This window comes from Calypte anna, chromosome 1 (assembly GCF_003957555.1).
Source record: "Calypte anna isolate BGI_N300 chromosome 1, bCalAnn1_v1.p, whole genome shotgun sequence".
Classification (NCBI taxonomy): domain Eukaryota; kingdom Metazoa; phylum Chordata; class Aves; order Apodiformes; family Trochilidae; genus Calypte; species Calypte anna.
In genome coordinates this window covers 96,939,885-96,954,262 of record NC_044244.1, presented here as the reverse complement: position 1 = coordinate 96,954,262, position 14,378 = coordinate 96,939,885, and positions in this window count along the sequence as shown.

Sequence of the window (14,378 nt, the reverse complement as noted above, 5' to 3'; positions counted from 1 at the left end):
TAAGCAGGAATACTAATAAATCTGGGGGTCCCTGGTCCTAACATGAGGATCCATTCAGTAGAATTGTCTTTGCCTCAAACAACAACTGGCAAGAGGAATGTTGGACTGAATGCTGGGACATTGACTCCTGATAAGCCCAGAGCCTGGAATGTCAGGTGAGGGGTCTCACCCAGCACAACAAAGCCGGCAGTCAGTAGTCTGAGGAAGAGACTGGGGGATGCTGGGCCAGATAACAGCTACCCCAAAACCAAAAACATCTGTGTGCTTACAGTGGGAGGGAGAAATGCTGAAGAAGGAACATTCCTGAAGTTTAAAAAAAAATGAGGAAAAGATGAGGGGAATATACAAAAGGAGTGGAGGGAAATTGGGAGCATATAAGGAACATTGATGTGTACATCCATCATTGCCTAGGACTTGACCACCACCCCAGGAACAAAGATTGTCCAGATGATACAGGATCCTTGGGTGATGATACTCATATCTCTCTCTCTCTCTGTCTCTCAACAGATCTGCCAGATCTTCACTGGGTAAGTCCACATTCCTTGTGCTATTTGTTGTCCACCAAAAAAAGCTTTCTATTTGCACCTGACCCTCAGTTCAAGGACAGGGTACTTGAAAGAGTCCAGCACAGAGCCACAAAGATGATTCAGGAGTGGAAGAGAGGAGAGGCTGATGGACCTGGGTCTCTTTAGCTTGGAGAAGAGGAGGCTGAAGGGCGACCTCATTAACGTTTATAAATATGTAAAGGGCAGGGGTCAGGAGGATAGAGTCAGGCTCATGTCACTGATGTTCAATAATAGGATTAGGGATAATGGGTGCAACTGGACCATAAGAAGTTCCACATAAATATAAGAAAAAGCTTTTTCACTAAGAGAGTGACAACAGTGGAACAGGCTTCCCAGTGAGGTTGTGGAGTCTCCGCTGGAGACATTCAAAGTCTCCCTGGACATGTTTCTGTGTGACCTACTTTAGGTGATCCTGGCCTTGCACATGGGTTGGATTTGAGGATCTCTTGAGGTGCCTTCCAACCACTAACATTTTTTGATCCTGTGACCCCTTGTGTTGGACTTTGTTCTGGAGAGATTCAAATAAATTACATCACAGGGCAGGTTGTAACACCTTGTGTTACATTTCTGTGTATAACTCTGAACACCCAGCTGTCCTTTACTTAATGCTGGAAACTTCCACCCAATAAGCATCTTTGGTTGTAGCCTTTATTTCCTAACATACTTTCTCCTTCACCATAATGACATCTTTAGCCTTCCATGTTCCCTGCTTACCAGATGAGAAAGTCATAGTACAGGTCTATGGCTAACTCAAGGGATGGACTTGCAGACTGTAATCTCCCAACAGGTCAGTGGGTACACACAAGTGGATTAGGGAATTTCTGGGCCCAGACTGAAGATTTCAGCTTATAGAAGGCCCTTACTCTAAACCTCAGTTCTCCTCAACCCCAGTTCTCCCTCTCACACACAAACCTCTGTCCCGCCATTGCGTTTGTCAAATTGCTTCAGAAAAGGAGATGGATATGAGAGCATTACACCAAGTTAAGTACATCTCGTATAATAGGCTCACATCTGTTTGACAAATTATTAGAGAACTTCAGTTTACTAAACATCACATAATAAAATTCACTGATGATAAATAGTATTAGAAAGAAATTAAACCAAAGTAACATACTGCTTTGCAACACACTTACCAGAACTGACTGAATGAAGGAACAAAAATTCATTACATAAGTTGCTCAACACATATTGCTGCTCAGTGTCAGACCTGGCAATATATTTTTCAGTTAATACTTGCAATACATTATTCAGCCATACAGCTACTGGACACTGAAAAAAAAAAAAAAGTACAACCAAACTAAACAAAAAAATAAAACAAAAAAACCACCAAAACCCTCCAATGGTTATTAAGTGTATTTTTAAAATTAAATTAAAAAATGCATTTCATAACACATTCAGTTAATGCTTTCTAAGCAGCTTTTGTATATGAGATATTTATTTATTTATATACCACATAGCTATGCTTTTTATTTCTTAATTAGAATTCTCAGAAAGCAGCTTTCCATTTTATTAGTCAGGTTACTGAATATCAAAATAAGGTTAATTTTTATATTCCATTTTGAAGCAAATAACCACCAAACAGGATACAAACAGGATACAGTTGCAAATAACGCAACAGGAAAAAAAAACCAAACAAACCAACCACACCAAAAAACCCCCCAAAAATCCCAGCAAAAACACCAAACACAAGTTTTATAACCCAAACCACCGAAATGAAGCAGTACTTTTTGATGTCTTACAAGACAGCCAAATCTAAACAGAGAAACCCTTAATGCTATCAGTAAGCACTGTTAGTGATAGCCAAACCACTGGTGTGTTACCAACACTGTTTTAGCCACAAATCCAGAAGAACACAACACCACAAGGGGCTGCCATGAACAGAGCTGGTCTATATTTGCCACAGAGTTCTTTGCTTAAATATTTGGACCCAGCTATCTCCTGATAAAGATTAAGGTTAGTGCAACCCTCCTCCTAACATGTTAAAACAAATACCACAACAATAAAAATCAAATAACAAGGTTAAAAGGTCTGTTGACCTTATGACTCTTGACTATTAACCGGCCACCTGAGGGTTTTGTAAAGCTCAGTAATGTAAAGGAAGCATTTAGAAAAATCAAATAAAATCTAAACCCGTGAAAAACTCAAAAACCTCTACTTACAGCTTACTTTCTGCAGGACAGCTCCAGCCCTACTTGGTCCTTATTTTGTCATTTTAGCAGCAGGGACAAGAATTAAAACTCACTTAAGCAGTTTAAACCCCCAGGTGATATCAGGACTTTGGTTACTGCTGCAAAAATGCCTTTGAGGTCCACTTTCACCACAGGGGTGCTGAGGACTCCTTTGAGTAGATGATTTGTACCGTATTCTGACTTGAATTCAGTACATGGGAGTTTTAGTACTGATTTCAGCATCACTGATTTCAGCATAGCCAGGATGTCATACATTGAGTAGTATTACTTAGATTAGCCTTATAACTTGCTCAGAAGCTGATTCAAAACACAGTGAAGTCAAACAGAGATGTATTGAAACCATTTTTATTCAATTAATTAACTTATTTAATACCATGTAATTAATTTTAACGATAGATATTCAGATTTTAAGGTTTTCCTAGGAGACAAAAACTCTCTAAATGCTGTGTTATGCCAAATTTGATGATAGTATGAGATATCTTTTAGCTCTGTGTGTAAATTCAGCAGATTAGTACTTCTGTTGTGCGTAGAAAATCCAGTTTTCATTTGTGGTCTTCAGAATGGATAGTACATTTTTCTGAATTCCCTATTTTATTCCTGTACGTAGCAAATACTTTTTTTTCCTTTTCTTTTTGGGTACGTTGTATATTAAAATGCTTAGCTAATCATACCAAGCAACAGAGTATTCTAAATGTTTTCTGAAAATATATTTCCTATAATTGGGCTGTTATACAAATCATGCTATAAACTAAGCATCACCTAATTTAGCATCACCTAACTTAGCATCACCTGATTTTAAAATACTTCCAGCTAGAAAGAAAACAATTTGAAGCTGTGTTCCATAGACAAGCCTGGTTTTGGACAATGTGAATTAGCTCTTGTGAGCAGCTTAGAAAGAGGATTTAAGAGGCAATAATATCACCAGTATGTAGGAAGAACAGGACACTCTCTCGAATCAGAAATACCCTTCCATTGATTTCTATTCCTCTTCTTGTGCAAGCCCAGAACCTGATATTGCCATCAGGACTTAGGCAATCAAGTAGAAGTATTGTCTTAAGACAGTGTATCCTCTCTTAGCATCTGCTTTCCTTCATTAGTATTCATACATTAAGCACAAGAGATAGCAATCATTTCTGGGGGGTTAGTGGCTCTGCTGTAATATAAGTGTCAAGTAGTAGTAAGAATGACAGTATCAGCTATCTACATGTTATTCATCCACCATACAATAAATTTAGAAAGTAAATAAAAACCATATAAATAAGAATGAGCTTTTGTGATTACTGAAATTTAAAAAGATGGTAATCTTCTTATTGTGGTGAGAGGCAGAATGTAAGTTTCACAGAGAATGAAATCAGAGATTTCTTTTCAGTCCGAAAGTAAACAAATGGGTTTGATCATCTAAATGATGGCTCATCTAAATTGAACTGGGCCAAAATTAACACCTGAGTCAGAAAACTTTCAAATTGCTTATGGAAATTTTAAATTTCCTTATGTTATCTTCCAGGTTCTGGAAATGTTTTGGCTCATTAGCATTTTTGCTTCTCTTCAGCATTTAAGATGTTTTTTAGTGTTTCAGGAAGTTTATTCATCCCTCCACACAGGTCTCCTCTGATCTTTGTCACTACAGGATTTTACTTCATATTGGGAGACCTGTTGGCCTAAGAAGTTGGTTTCAAAATGAACAAATAAGTCTTACATAGTTTACTTTGTGTCAGAAGAAGGGGAAGAGACTGAGGATCTCTAGGTATTTTTTACTTCAATTCACAAAAATTTGATTAGCAGGAAGAAAAGTGTTTATTTCATCTGCTACTACAATATATCCAACAAGCCACTGAGCTTCTTGTACAAAAGCACTGAAAAATCATCCAGCTTCCGGACACAAACGTTCCAGTATGCCTAAGTTGAGAAAAATCAACCAAGATGGATGATTAGTTTTACAAAGCTTTATTTTGCCACGCATTGAAAACTGCAAAAAAACAGGCCAAGTATATCACTACTAAATAACATGTTATTGATTAACTTTGGCTATTTTACTAGCTTAGACGTAGTATGTCATGGGAATGCCTTTTGAGTTTAAAGAATATTATAGTTTTGTTACCTTTTGTATTAACATATTTAAGAAATAAATTTTTTAATAATTTTTTAACGAGGTTCAAAACACAGTCCACTCTATAGAAAAACAGTTGTTAGTGTAAAGTTAAAAATTCCATGTTTTTAACATTTCTGCATTCACATATTCACATTTATTAGAAGCATCATCTCTGCTTTTCTGAAATGTAACAGGAAGAAGCAGTAAGGGATAGCATTTCCTAAAGCATCCTTGGTTTCAAAGGTCAAATAATGTACCTAAATTAATTTCTTTCATCTACAAAAAATGAAGTTACTATATTATAATTTTTTTAATGCATAGAAAAAGTTGAAATTCATGAATGAATTGAGTATATGCGAACTTTTTTCATATACGATAAGAATTATATAATTGCAGTCTTCATATGTTAAAATGGATTTAATAACATGATGACTTAGCTTCTGGGCTTCTGGGTCTCCTCAAAACCAAAAAGGAAAATTTATCAGAGACTCAAAAGTGGAACATTACTGTCTGAAAATTACCAGACCATTTCCTCAGCATGCGGAGAAGCAGTTAAGAAAGCCAAAACTCAGCCTGAGCTATATTTGGCCAGAGATTTCAAAAAAATTCAAGAAAGGGTTCAACAAGCAGAGAGGAATAATGTTGGTTTGCTGTTAAATAGGAGAGATGAATTAGTCACAAACAAAACTAAAAAGGCAGAGGTTCTCAACACCTTCTTCACCTCTGTCGTTACCAATGCTGTTTGGTCCCAGGCCATAGGAACAAACGTCCAGGTTGATGCAGACACCAACCAGCTCTCAGTGAAGGAAGAGTTGGTTTATCAGTTATTGCAGGAGCTCGACCCATACAAATCAATGTGTCCAGGTGCCATCCAGCCATCAACTGTGTTGAGAGAGCTGGCTGATGTTGTTGCTAAGCTGCTCTCCATAATCTTTGTTGTGGAGACTGGGAGACATCCCTGAAGACTGCAGGAGGGTTAATGCTACACCCATCTTTAAGAAGGGCTCTGTGTCCTGAGGACTTCCTATTTTCAAGGAGTCACATGAATAGGACAAGGGGTAATGGGCACAAGTTGCTCCTGGGGAGATTTCAACTGAACACAAGAGGAAAATTTTTCACTATGGCAGACATTGGAATGGTCTCCCGGGGGAAATGGTGAATTTCTCCACTTTGGAAAGTTTTAAATCTCAGCTCAACAGGGTACCAAAACTTCTCACATGAGCCATAATATTAGAAGGGTTGGACCAAGTGATCCTTGCAGTCCCTTCCAACCTGGCATTCTATGGTTTTATGGTTATCAAATAGGACTAAAATCATGGCAAGTTAACTGCAAGCATGTGTCTAAGTACTTTCCTGAGTTTATCACTAGTGTAAGACATTTTAAGGTGTTTTCCTTGTGCCTCCTTACTATCTTTTATTAATTTTTTCATAGTCTTTCCTTAATGTAACTGAAAGATGGATAGGAACATTCCCATCAATAAAATGGAAAGTAAAATAATTCAGATGATTTTAAAGTTTTAAAATTTATTATCTATATCTTATGAAACAGAGAAAGACCCTGACAAGGTTAACTCCTGACAAGATTAATTCCTGTAACTTTCCACTGAAGCAGTGTGAACATCTTCTGTCTTGAAGATAATAAAAAATACAGATCTTGCTTTTAAAAACAAGACACTGCCAAGGCCAACTAGGCATTGAAGGGATTAACTTCTGTCTCAAGATAAGTAAAAGTGTAGGTCTTGTTCTCAAAACAAGGCACTGCCAAGGCTAACTAGGCACCAAAAGAATGCGAACACCTGCACAAAGACAATTGAAAAATGCCACAACCAGCAGATAAGGGAAAAATTATGGCTAGGGTCTAATACTGCTCTGTAACAAGAGAATGAAGTCATCGAAAACAGGAAAGATAGAGTTCAAGTTTGAGGAAGACTTCTTACTTCATCCAAACACCCCCTGACAGCCCCCCGATATCTCCCCAAGAGAGAACTCTGCCCAGACTCCGCCTGTCATGAATATTATAATCATATGTTGCAATCTTATGAATATGTATGTAAGCTCCCCCTTTAACTGTATAAAGAGCCTAATCCTTTCCCCTGACAGGTGGAACTCTTAGTCCAGTGCGAGCTGGGAGTTCCCTGGATCCGAAAATAAATACCTTTGCTGTTTAAAGGCTCAAAACTCTGTCTCTAAACAGTTTTGCTGGCCTTTTTGGGCTTCATTTAAGAATTTATTTTAAAAGGTTTTCTTAACGTACAGATGTTAAATGGATTCTGCCATGATAGTTCAATAATGAAGCAGACATTAAAAATAATATTGTTATTATCCAAGAGAGTGTGCAGCATTTCTCAAAAGATTTACTAATTTGAGGCCTGCCATAGACTTCACATGTGATCTTTTTACTGTAATTAGATCCAAATCTCAGAAATTACTCAGGGAGCTATCTGTCAGTAAAATCAATATGAGAGCGTTGCCTAAAAAAGGAGCTGAAAGTTTAAATACCATCATATCTCTGACCTTTAATCTCTGTGAGAAAGGTCATCTAAAAATTACATGTTCAGTTTAATCTAGTTACCAAGGCTCCCTTTATAAGCAGAACAAAAAGATAACAGAAATGTCCCCCGTACCGGAATTTCTACCCACTGAACTCAAGAAAAAAAAATCTAATCACTCCATTATATTTGAATGTTTTTCATAGAATCACAGAGTGTTTTGAGTTGGAAAGGACCTTAAAGTTCCATGGGCAGGGATATATCCCATTAGACCAGGTCACTCAAACCCATATCCAACCTGGTTTTAGGCACTTCCAGGGATGGAGCATCCACAACTTACCTGGTTAACCTGTTTGCTTGTCTAACCACCCTCACAGTGAAAAATTTCTTCCTAAAGTCTCACCTAAATCTACCCCCTTTCAGCTTGAAGCCTTTTACCCCCATCCTATTGCTACACGCCCTTGTAAGAAGTTCCTCCCTGGCTTTCTTGTAAGGCTGCTTCAGGTACTGGAAAGTCACTATACAGCCTCCCAGGGCTTTTTTTGTTAAAGGTGAATCTCACCCACAGTGCTTTATTTTTCTGTCTTTAGTCTCTGAAAGTAAGACAGGACTTCTGTGACAGATGGTCAAGTGAGGAGGAATCCTTGCCTGAGCAGAAGAGGGGTCAGTCTGCTTGCACTGCAGATCTTGGACAAGGGCAGAGTGACACTTTCCTGCCTCACAGCAGCATTCTTCACTACAGATAAAGATGTTTTCAGAGGTCCATCTATATTCTCACATCCTAAAAGCAGAAAATGTGTCCTGGTTTGGACCAGGATAAAGGTGATTTTCTGTCTTGTACTTTTGCTTTTAGCTAAGTTTCTTGTAAGTAGTTGCACTTGCTGAAATTAACAGCAAGTTTCTCAGACAGTGTGTGTTTCTAGGATTGATAACACTTGATGTTTATAGTTACTGCTAGAGACTGGTGTGCAGAGCCAAGGACACTGCTCAGCTCTGAGGAAAACATTTTACCGTCCAGGAGGATACAGAAGTCCCACCTGAGCCCTCCTTTGGGGAGGAACAGACAAGATAGATGCGAGAATTGACCAAACAGAGTATTCCATCCCATATACGTCACACTCAGTATAAATTTGAGGCATCACGAGGGCCGAGCCAGATCTTTTCCGGATTTCCTGATTTCCTGCTTCCCTTCCTTCACCTGGCATCCTGGAAGGATCCCGTCCGTTCGTTTGCCTGGGGTCCTGATCCGTGCCAGCCCATATCTGTGTGTTCCTGCCTCTGGTTCCCGACTGCTGCCGACTCCAGGAGTCCAGCCTGGACTTTCCCAGGGCTGCCCTACAGCCTCGGTGGTGACGTGAGAGTTATTGGGGGAGAGGGGAGAGGAATGTGGTATCCATTTTCCTGTATACTTGTATATATTTAGTAATTTTACCTATTTATCATTACTGTTTCATTAAAGTTGTGTAGTTTAGTTTCCAACCCACAAGTCTCTCTCCCTTATTTTCTCTCCTTTCTCTATCAAGGAGAGAGAGATTAATAGAGAGCGTCTGTTATTCGGTTTAATCGCCGGGCCAGTGTTAAACCGTGACAGGGCAGAGTGACACTTTCCTGCCTCACAGCAGCATTCTTCACTACAGATAAAGATGTGTTCAGAGGTCCATCTATATTCTCACATCCTAAAAGCAGAAAATGTTTTATCCAGCAGCAGATCCTGAACCACTGCCTTAAAAAATTTCTACCTATGGAGGACATAGATGAAAAAATTGGGCTCCAGAATATGAAATGGGGAAAATCCAATTTCTTTCCTCAGGTATTCTCTCTGGTCCTGAGCTTGTGCTCAAGAAGGAGTCAGAGTAAAGGGACCATAACCCCTGTAAAAGCAGTGACTCCCTATACTGCTGTCCTTTGGGGAACCATGTGCTATAATTGTTCCCAGTGGATTATGTGCCACTTATGCAGGTGTTGAGTAGATATTCTGGCTCTCCATTTCATCAAAAATTTGCTCTTTCATGAGTCATTTCCTTAAAAATGTTTTTCTTCTAAATTCTGGTTAGTGTCCAAACCTACAAACCTACAGGTTTAACAATGTGAATTCTGGTTACATATAGGGAAAAAATAATTTCACACTGAGGAACATCAAACACTACAGCAGGTTGCCCGGGATGGTTGTAAAACTTACATCCTGGAAAAATTCAGTGCTCAGCTGGGTATTACTCTGAGCAACCTGGTACAACTTCAGATTTGCTTCTAAATTCAAAGCTAGCTCTCCCTTGAGTGGGAGCTTGAGCCAGGTTGCCCCCAGAAACCTCTCCAGCTTATGTTGGTTTAGGATTCTATGTTTCTGCCTTTTTCATTTATTGGTCTGTTATGGAACTCAGCTCACATTTAAATTTATTGATGAAAAAATAATAAGACCTGTTCACCTTTGAAACCAGCCCAGAATCAAATAACATTAAGAACATCACTGCTTGACTCTAGTACACATAAACCTTAAATAATAGATAGCTATGAATGTTTCTGGAAGGAGACTGCAAATTCCAGTATATTCATGCATTCAAATGATCTCTGGTGATTCACAGTAGCATAGAATTGGATTTCTGCCAGGCATTCAAGTGAGATATTTCAGCATCTCTCTCTCTCTCTGATATACAGAATCTCTCATAATTTCTTTATTCAGAACATATAAAAAAAAAGTTGTGAGTTTTTTTCCTTTATAAACCAGAGAATTACCAGCTCTTTAAATTCTTGTATAATAAAGTGCATCATTTGATCTCAGGATGTTTTGTTGGAGTGTTATCTTAATTTATTCTTTTTTAAAGATACTTTGAGAATAAGGATTTTTTTTTTCCCTCTGGTCCTTGATAACAGAACATTTAAAGTGAATGAAAGCTAAAATAGGCTTTAGTTTTTACAAAGATAGAGCAATAGCCTTTCAGGGACTGACAATTAATGCCAGTTTTAAATCTGCTTAAGTGCCTCCAATCCTTTAGGTACTTGGGGATTCTGGGGTTTTAAGAAGTTAATTATTAGAAATATTAATAGGTTTTAAAGAAGATTTTGTTTTGTGTGAAATTGTTGTTAAAGTGAATCAATGTGCAAGTCTCAAATTTAAAAAAAAAAAAAAGCCTACTTTCCATTTTGCAAATTAGTGCATAGCCAAAAAGAACTGAGTTTGTTCAAAGAAATTGGAAATCTGTTTTACTTTAAACACTGATTAACCTTCAATTTAAAATACCAAGTATTTAATTCCTGGTCTTTAAGTAATGACAAAGAAATATTAACTTTTCCCAGAATCACAGAATTGTCACAGTTGGAAAAGACCTCTAAGATCACCTATTCTAATCATCTGGTTGAGCTTGAGATGCTTGCCCTCCCTTTCTAGAATTAAAAGCTGACCATAACCAAACAAACTCCATCTTTTTTCTTTTCCTCCATCATATACATTTGGCCATTCCTATAGCTTCATGGGTTTAAGCAAAACACTATTGAATCAATCGTTGCTGAAGAGTTCCTTTTACTTTATGTTGTCATTATAGGTCACATTTCATTTCCTTCCTTCAGCAGTTTGAAGGTCATCAATGCAAGGTGATGATTCCAAGGAGAAAATTGTTTGAAAGCAAGTTCTGATATGGATTTGTCCAGAGAAATAGGAGCTGCCCGTCTCCCTGATCCTCCCAGGTACAGAGGTGAGGCTGACAGGTCATTTGTTCCCAGGGTCCACTCTTTTTAAAAATGGGTGTAGTGAGTCCATTCTTCCAGTCAGCAGGGACTTTGCCTGACTACCATGACTTTTCAAATGTCATAGAGAGTGGATTAGAAACTACAAACTACATCAACCAATCTTCTCAGGACTCTGTGATGCATCTCATCAGGTCCCATAGACTTACATATGTTCAGGTTCCTCAGGTGGTCATGAACCCGGTCTTCACATAAAGTGGGAGGAACTCCACTACGCTGGTACTCACCTTCTGGTTTTTAACTTGGACAATGCTGGGAAGGAGGCTGTCAGTGAAGACTGAGGAAAAAAGTTTTTGAGATCCTCATCCTTCTCCTCATCTAGAAGATTATTACTAGCTCACCAGACTTGCTTTTTACAGGGAGTATGTTTTCTTTAGCCTTCCTTTTTTCATTGATGTACCTATAGAATCCCTTCTTGTTAATCTTCACATCCCTTGCCAAGTTTAGCTCCAATTGTGCTCAGGCCTTCCTGACCTCATCCTTGCACAACTGGGCAGCATCTCTATATTTTTCCCAGGGATCTGTCCCTGCTACCACTGTCTGTGAAGCTTCTTCTTGCCTTTTAGTTTAACCAGCAGGTCAGAGATCAGCCACACTGGTGTCTTTCCTTCCTTGCTAGATTCCTATCTCCGGGGGATCAAGATCTCTTGCATTCCATTGACAGTGTCCTTAGAGATCTGCAAGCTCTGTTGTGCTCCCTTGTCCCTGAGGACCATTTCCCAGGGTGTCAAGAAAATGATGTTAAATGGTCTAAGCATGCAAGAGGAAGAGAAAAGCAGTTCAGGTAATCATAGGTTCTTTTCTGTCCTTAACCACTGTGAAGCTGAACACCTTTACACACTCAGACCATTTTTGCAGTTAATATAGACTTCCTTAGAAATGCCTGCCTTAGAAAGAAAAAAAACTATAATGTAGTATGAGTCTCATGATGGTAGGACTAACAAGTATTTTTATGGGGAGAGAAAAAAAATCAGTGAAAAATATGTGTTATTAAATGTGTAAACTCTTCAGTAGTGAGAGGCATAATCCACAGAGAGGGCAATTTCCTCCTCAGAGTGTCTGGGAGCCAGGGGATTTTGGAGATACATGGGATCCTTACCATGTCTCACCTTAGGGAAGAAAGATCCCAAGGCTTTGTGCTTCTCCCATGTAATTTGCCTCTCATAGGCACTCACACAATTTACAAGGAAGTAAGTAATCCAGCTGGATTTCATAGGCCAAATACATGCCAACCAAGAGCATAGTTTGGAGTGATCAGCTAGGCTTCAGCAGGTTCTTTTGACTGAAGAACTAACTCATTTGCCATTTTAGATATTCAAGCATTAGCATGCTTTTTCCTCTAACCTACTGGTGAAAGAAAAAAAAATCCAATGTGGCAAATGCTACAGGCAGGAAATAATTTCAATGCATAATAACTTATTGCATTCAGAATATTCTAGTCATCTAGATTGAGGGGACAAGCCAAAAAGAAATTTGCCATTTCATTGTGCTTCATTCAATGATTGCCTGACTCTTCTTTCTAGTGCTGGGAGCTGGATCTGTGAGGTGTTTTGGCAGTGGTTTGAGGGATGGTTCAGAGTGTGAATTCTACTGAGCAATCTGATTTCCCTTTTTCAGTATTTCATGGAAAACTAGTGACCATTTTATTTCTGCAGTGTTTCTTGTCACAATGAGTTTGCCTAGAACACCTTTATGAATTGAAGTAATTCTAAGCAATTTCTTTAGCCCAGAAGCATGGTGAACTGTCAACACAGAAGACATTGCAAATTTAACATTGCGTGTTCCTGGTCTTTAGTGAACCAACTCTCAAATCAATTACGTCTACTGGAAAGGAAGCCTTAGTGCTCTAAATAATTTAAAGTGCAAACTGTGTGTCATACAATTCCTTTCATCAGCAGCAAGATTGATTTCTCTTTGTAGTATCTCTGCCCTACAGACATGGCCTTTTTTAGTAAAGTTTTCAAAGTTATCACAATAAAGCAGTAAAGTCTGCAGCAAGTAACACAAGTTACATCTGTTCTTCTCAGATCAGATAGGCAGTCATTAGTCCAAGTAAAAAATTACTGAAAAGGCAACATTAAACATGTCCACTTTGCTTATTAGACTTTCAAGAGGAGTTTGTAGAAGATACTTTATTTTAAATACCGATAAAGTTTAGGATGAAATTTATTTAGGATGAAATTCAGAGGAAGCAGCAGGCTATTTTATAGTACATGTAGAGCTTAGTCACAAAAATTTAATTCCATTTCACTTTGTGATATGTTTGCCTATATATCCTTAGCAAAGCTGCTATTCCGAACAGATCTGTATGGGTCAGCTATACAGATCTGCCCTTTTTGAATGTAAGGGAGGACTGTGACATCTTTATCTGAACCCAGTGGCTACTAAGCTCAGGATGGTTTTACTTTTAATGGTTGTGACAACATCATCCATTCTCCTTTCCCCTCCCAGATCTATATGTCTGAAAACACCTGAAACTAAGAATGCCTTTGCCACATTTGCCTGTGTGATGTTCCTGTTGCTTTAGTTGGTGTTCCTGTGTGAAGAAAGAAAAGTTCCAAAGCTGATATAGGTTTATACAGCATATCCTTTAGACCAAAGTCAGCTTTATGTGGCTACTTTCACAACATACTGCCTCAGTAGGGAATCTGCTAACTACAAATAATGTAAGCAGATTTCTGGAAAAATCACATTCTTCTTTAATACATAATGAAAAAAAGCTGTTATTTATGAAACTGAGAGAATCTGAACTAGCTTTTCAGTTGCACAATATGCAACTCATTTAAAAAAAAAAAGACAAAATTTATGTATATACATATATACTATATAAAAACATAGTTTACCAACTTTGCTTTAGGACTACAGTCAAGAGACCTCTAATAAAGTACACATTTCCCTGCTTATGGAATAGTCTTTGAAAACTGAATAGTGAATATGTTTTACAAACCCATGTGGGAGTCCAGAAAGAAATAGTTTTCATTAAAATTGAATGTATATGACTGCTTAGTTCATTACTAGATCAGAAGGGCTGATTTTGTGTAGGCATAGATTTTTTGAAATTAGGGGTTTTTTTGCAAACCTGGCAGATTTAAAAGGAAGTCCTTTGACAAAGTCAAGACAGGAATTTTAACCAGCAGAGAGACTCTCATTTGCACTATGTACAGTGGTCTTTATTTTTAGACTATTTTGCCTGCAGAATATCAGAATCATAATAAAATCTGAGGTGTCTCATTGGGGATGACAGTCTTTCAATTTACTTCAATCTTTGAATCAGGACCTTCTTTAGTAACTCAGCAGTAGTTCAAAA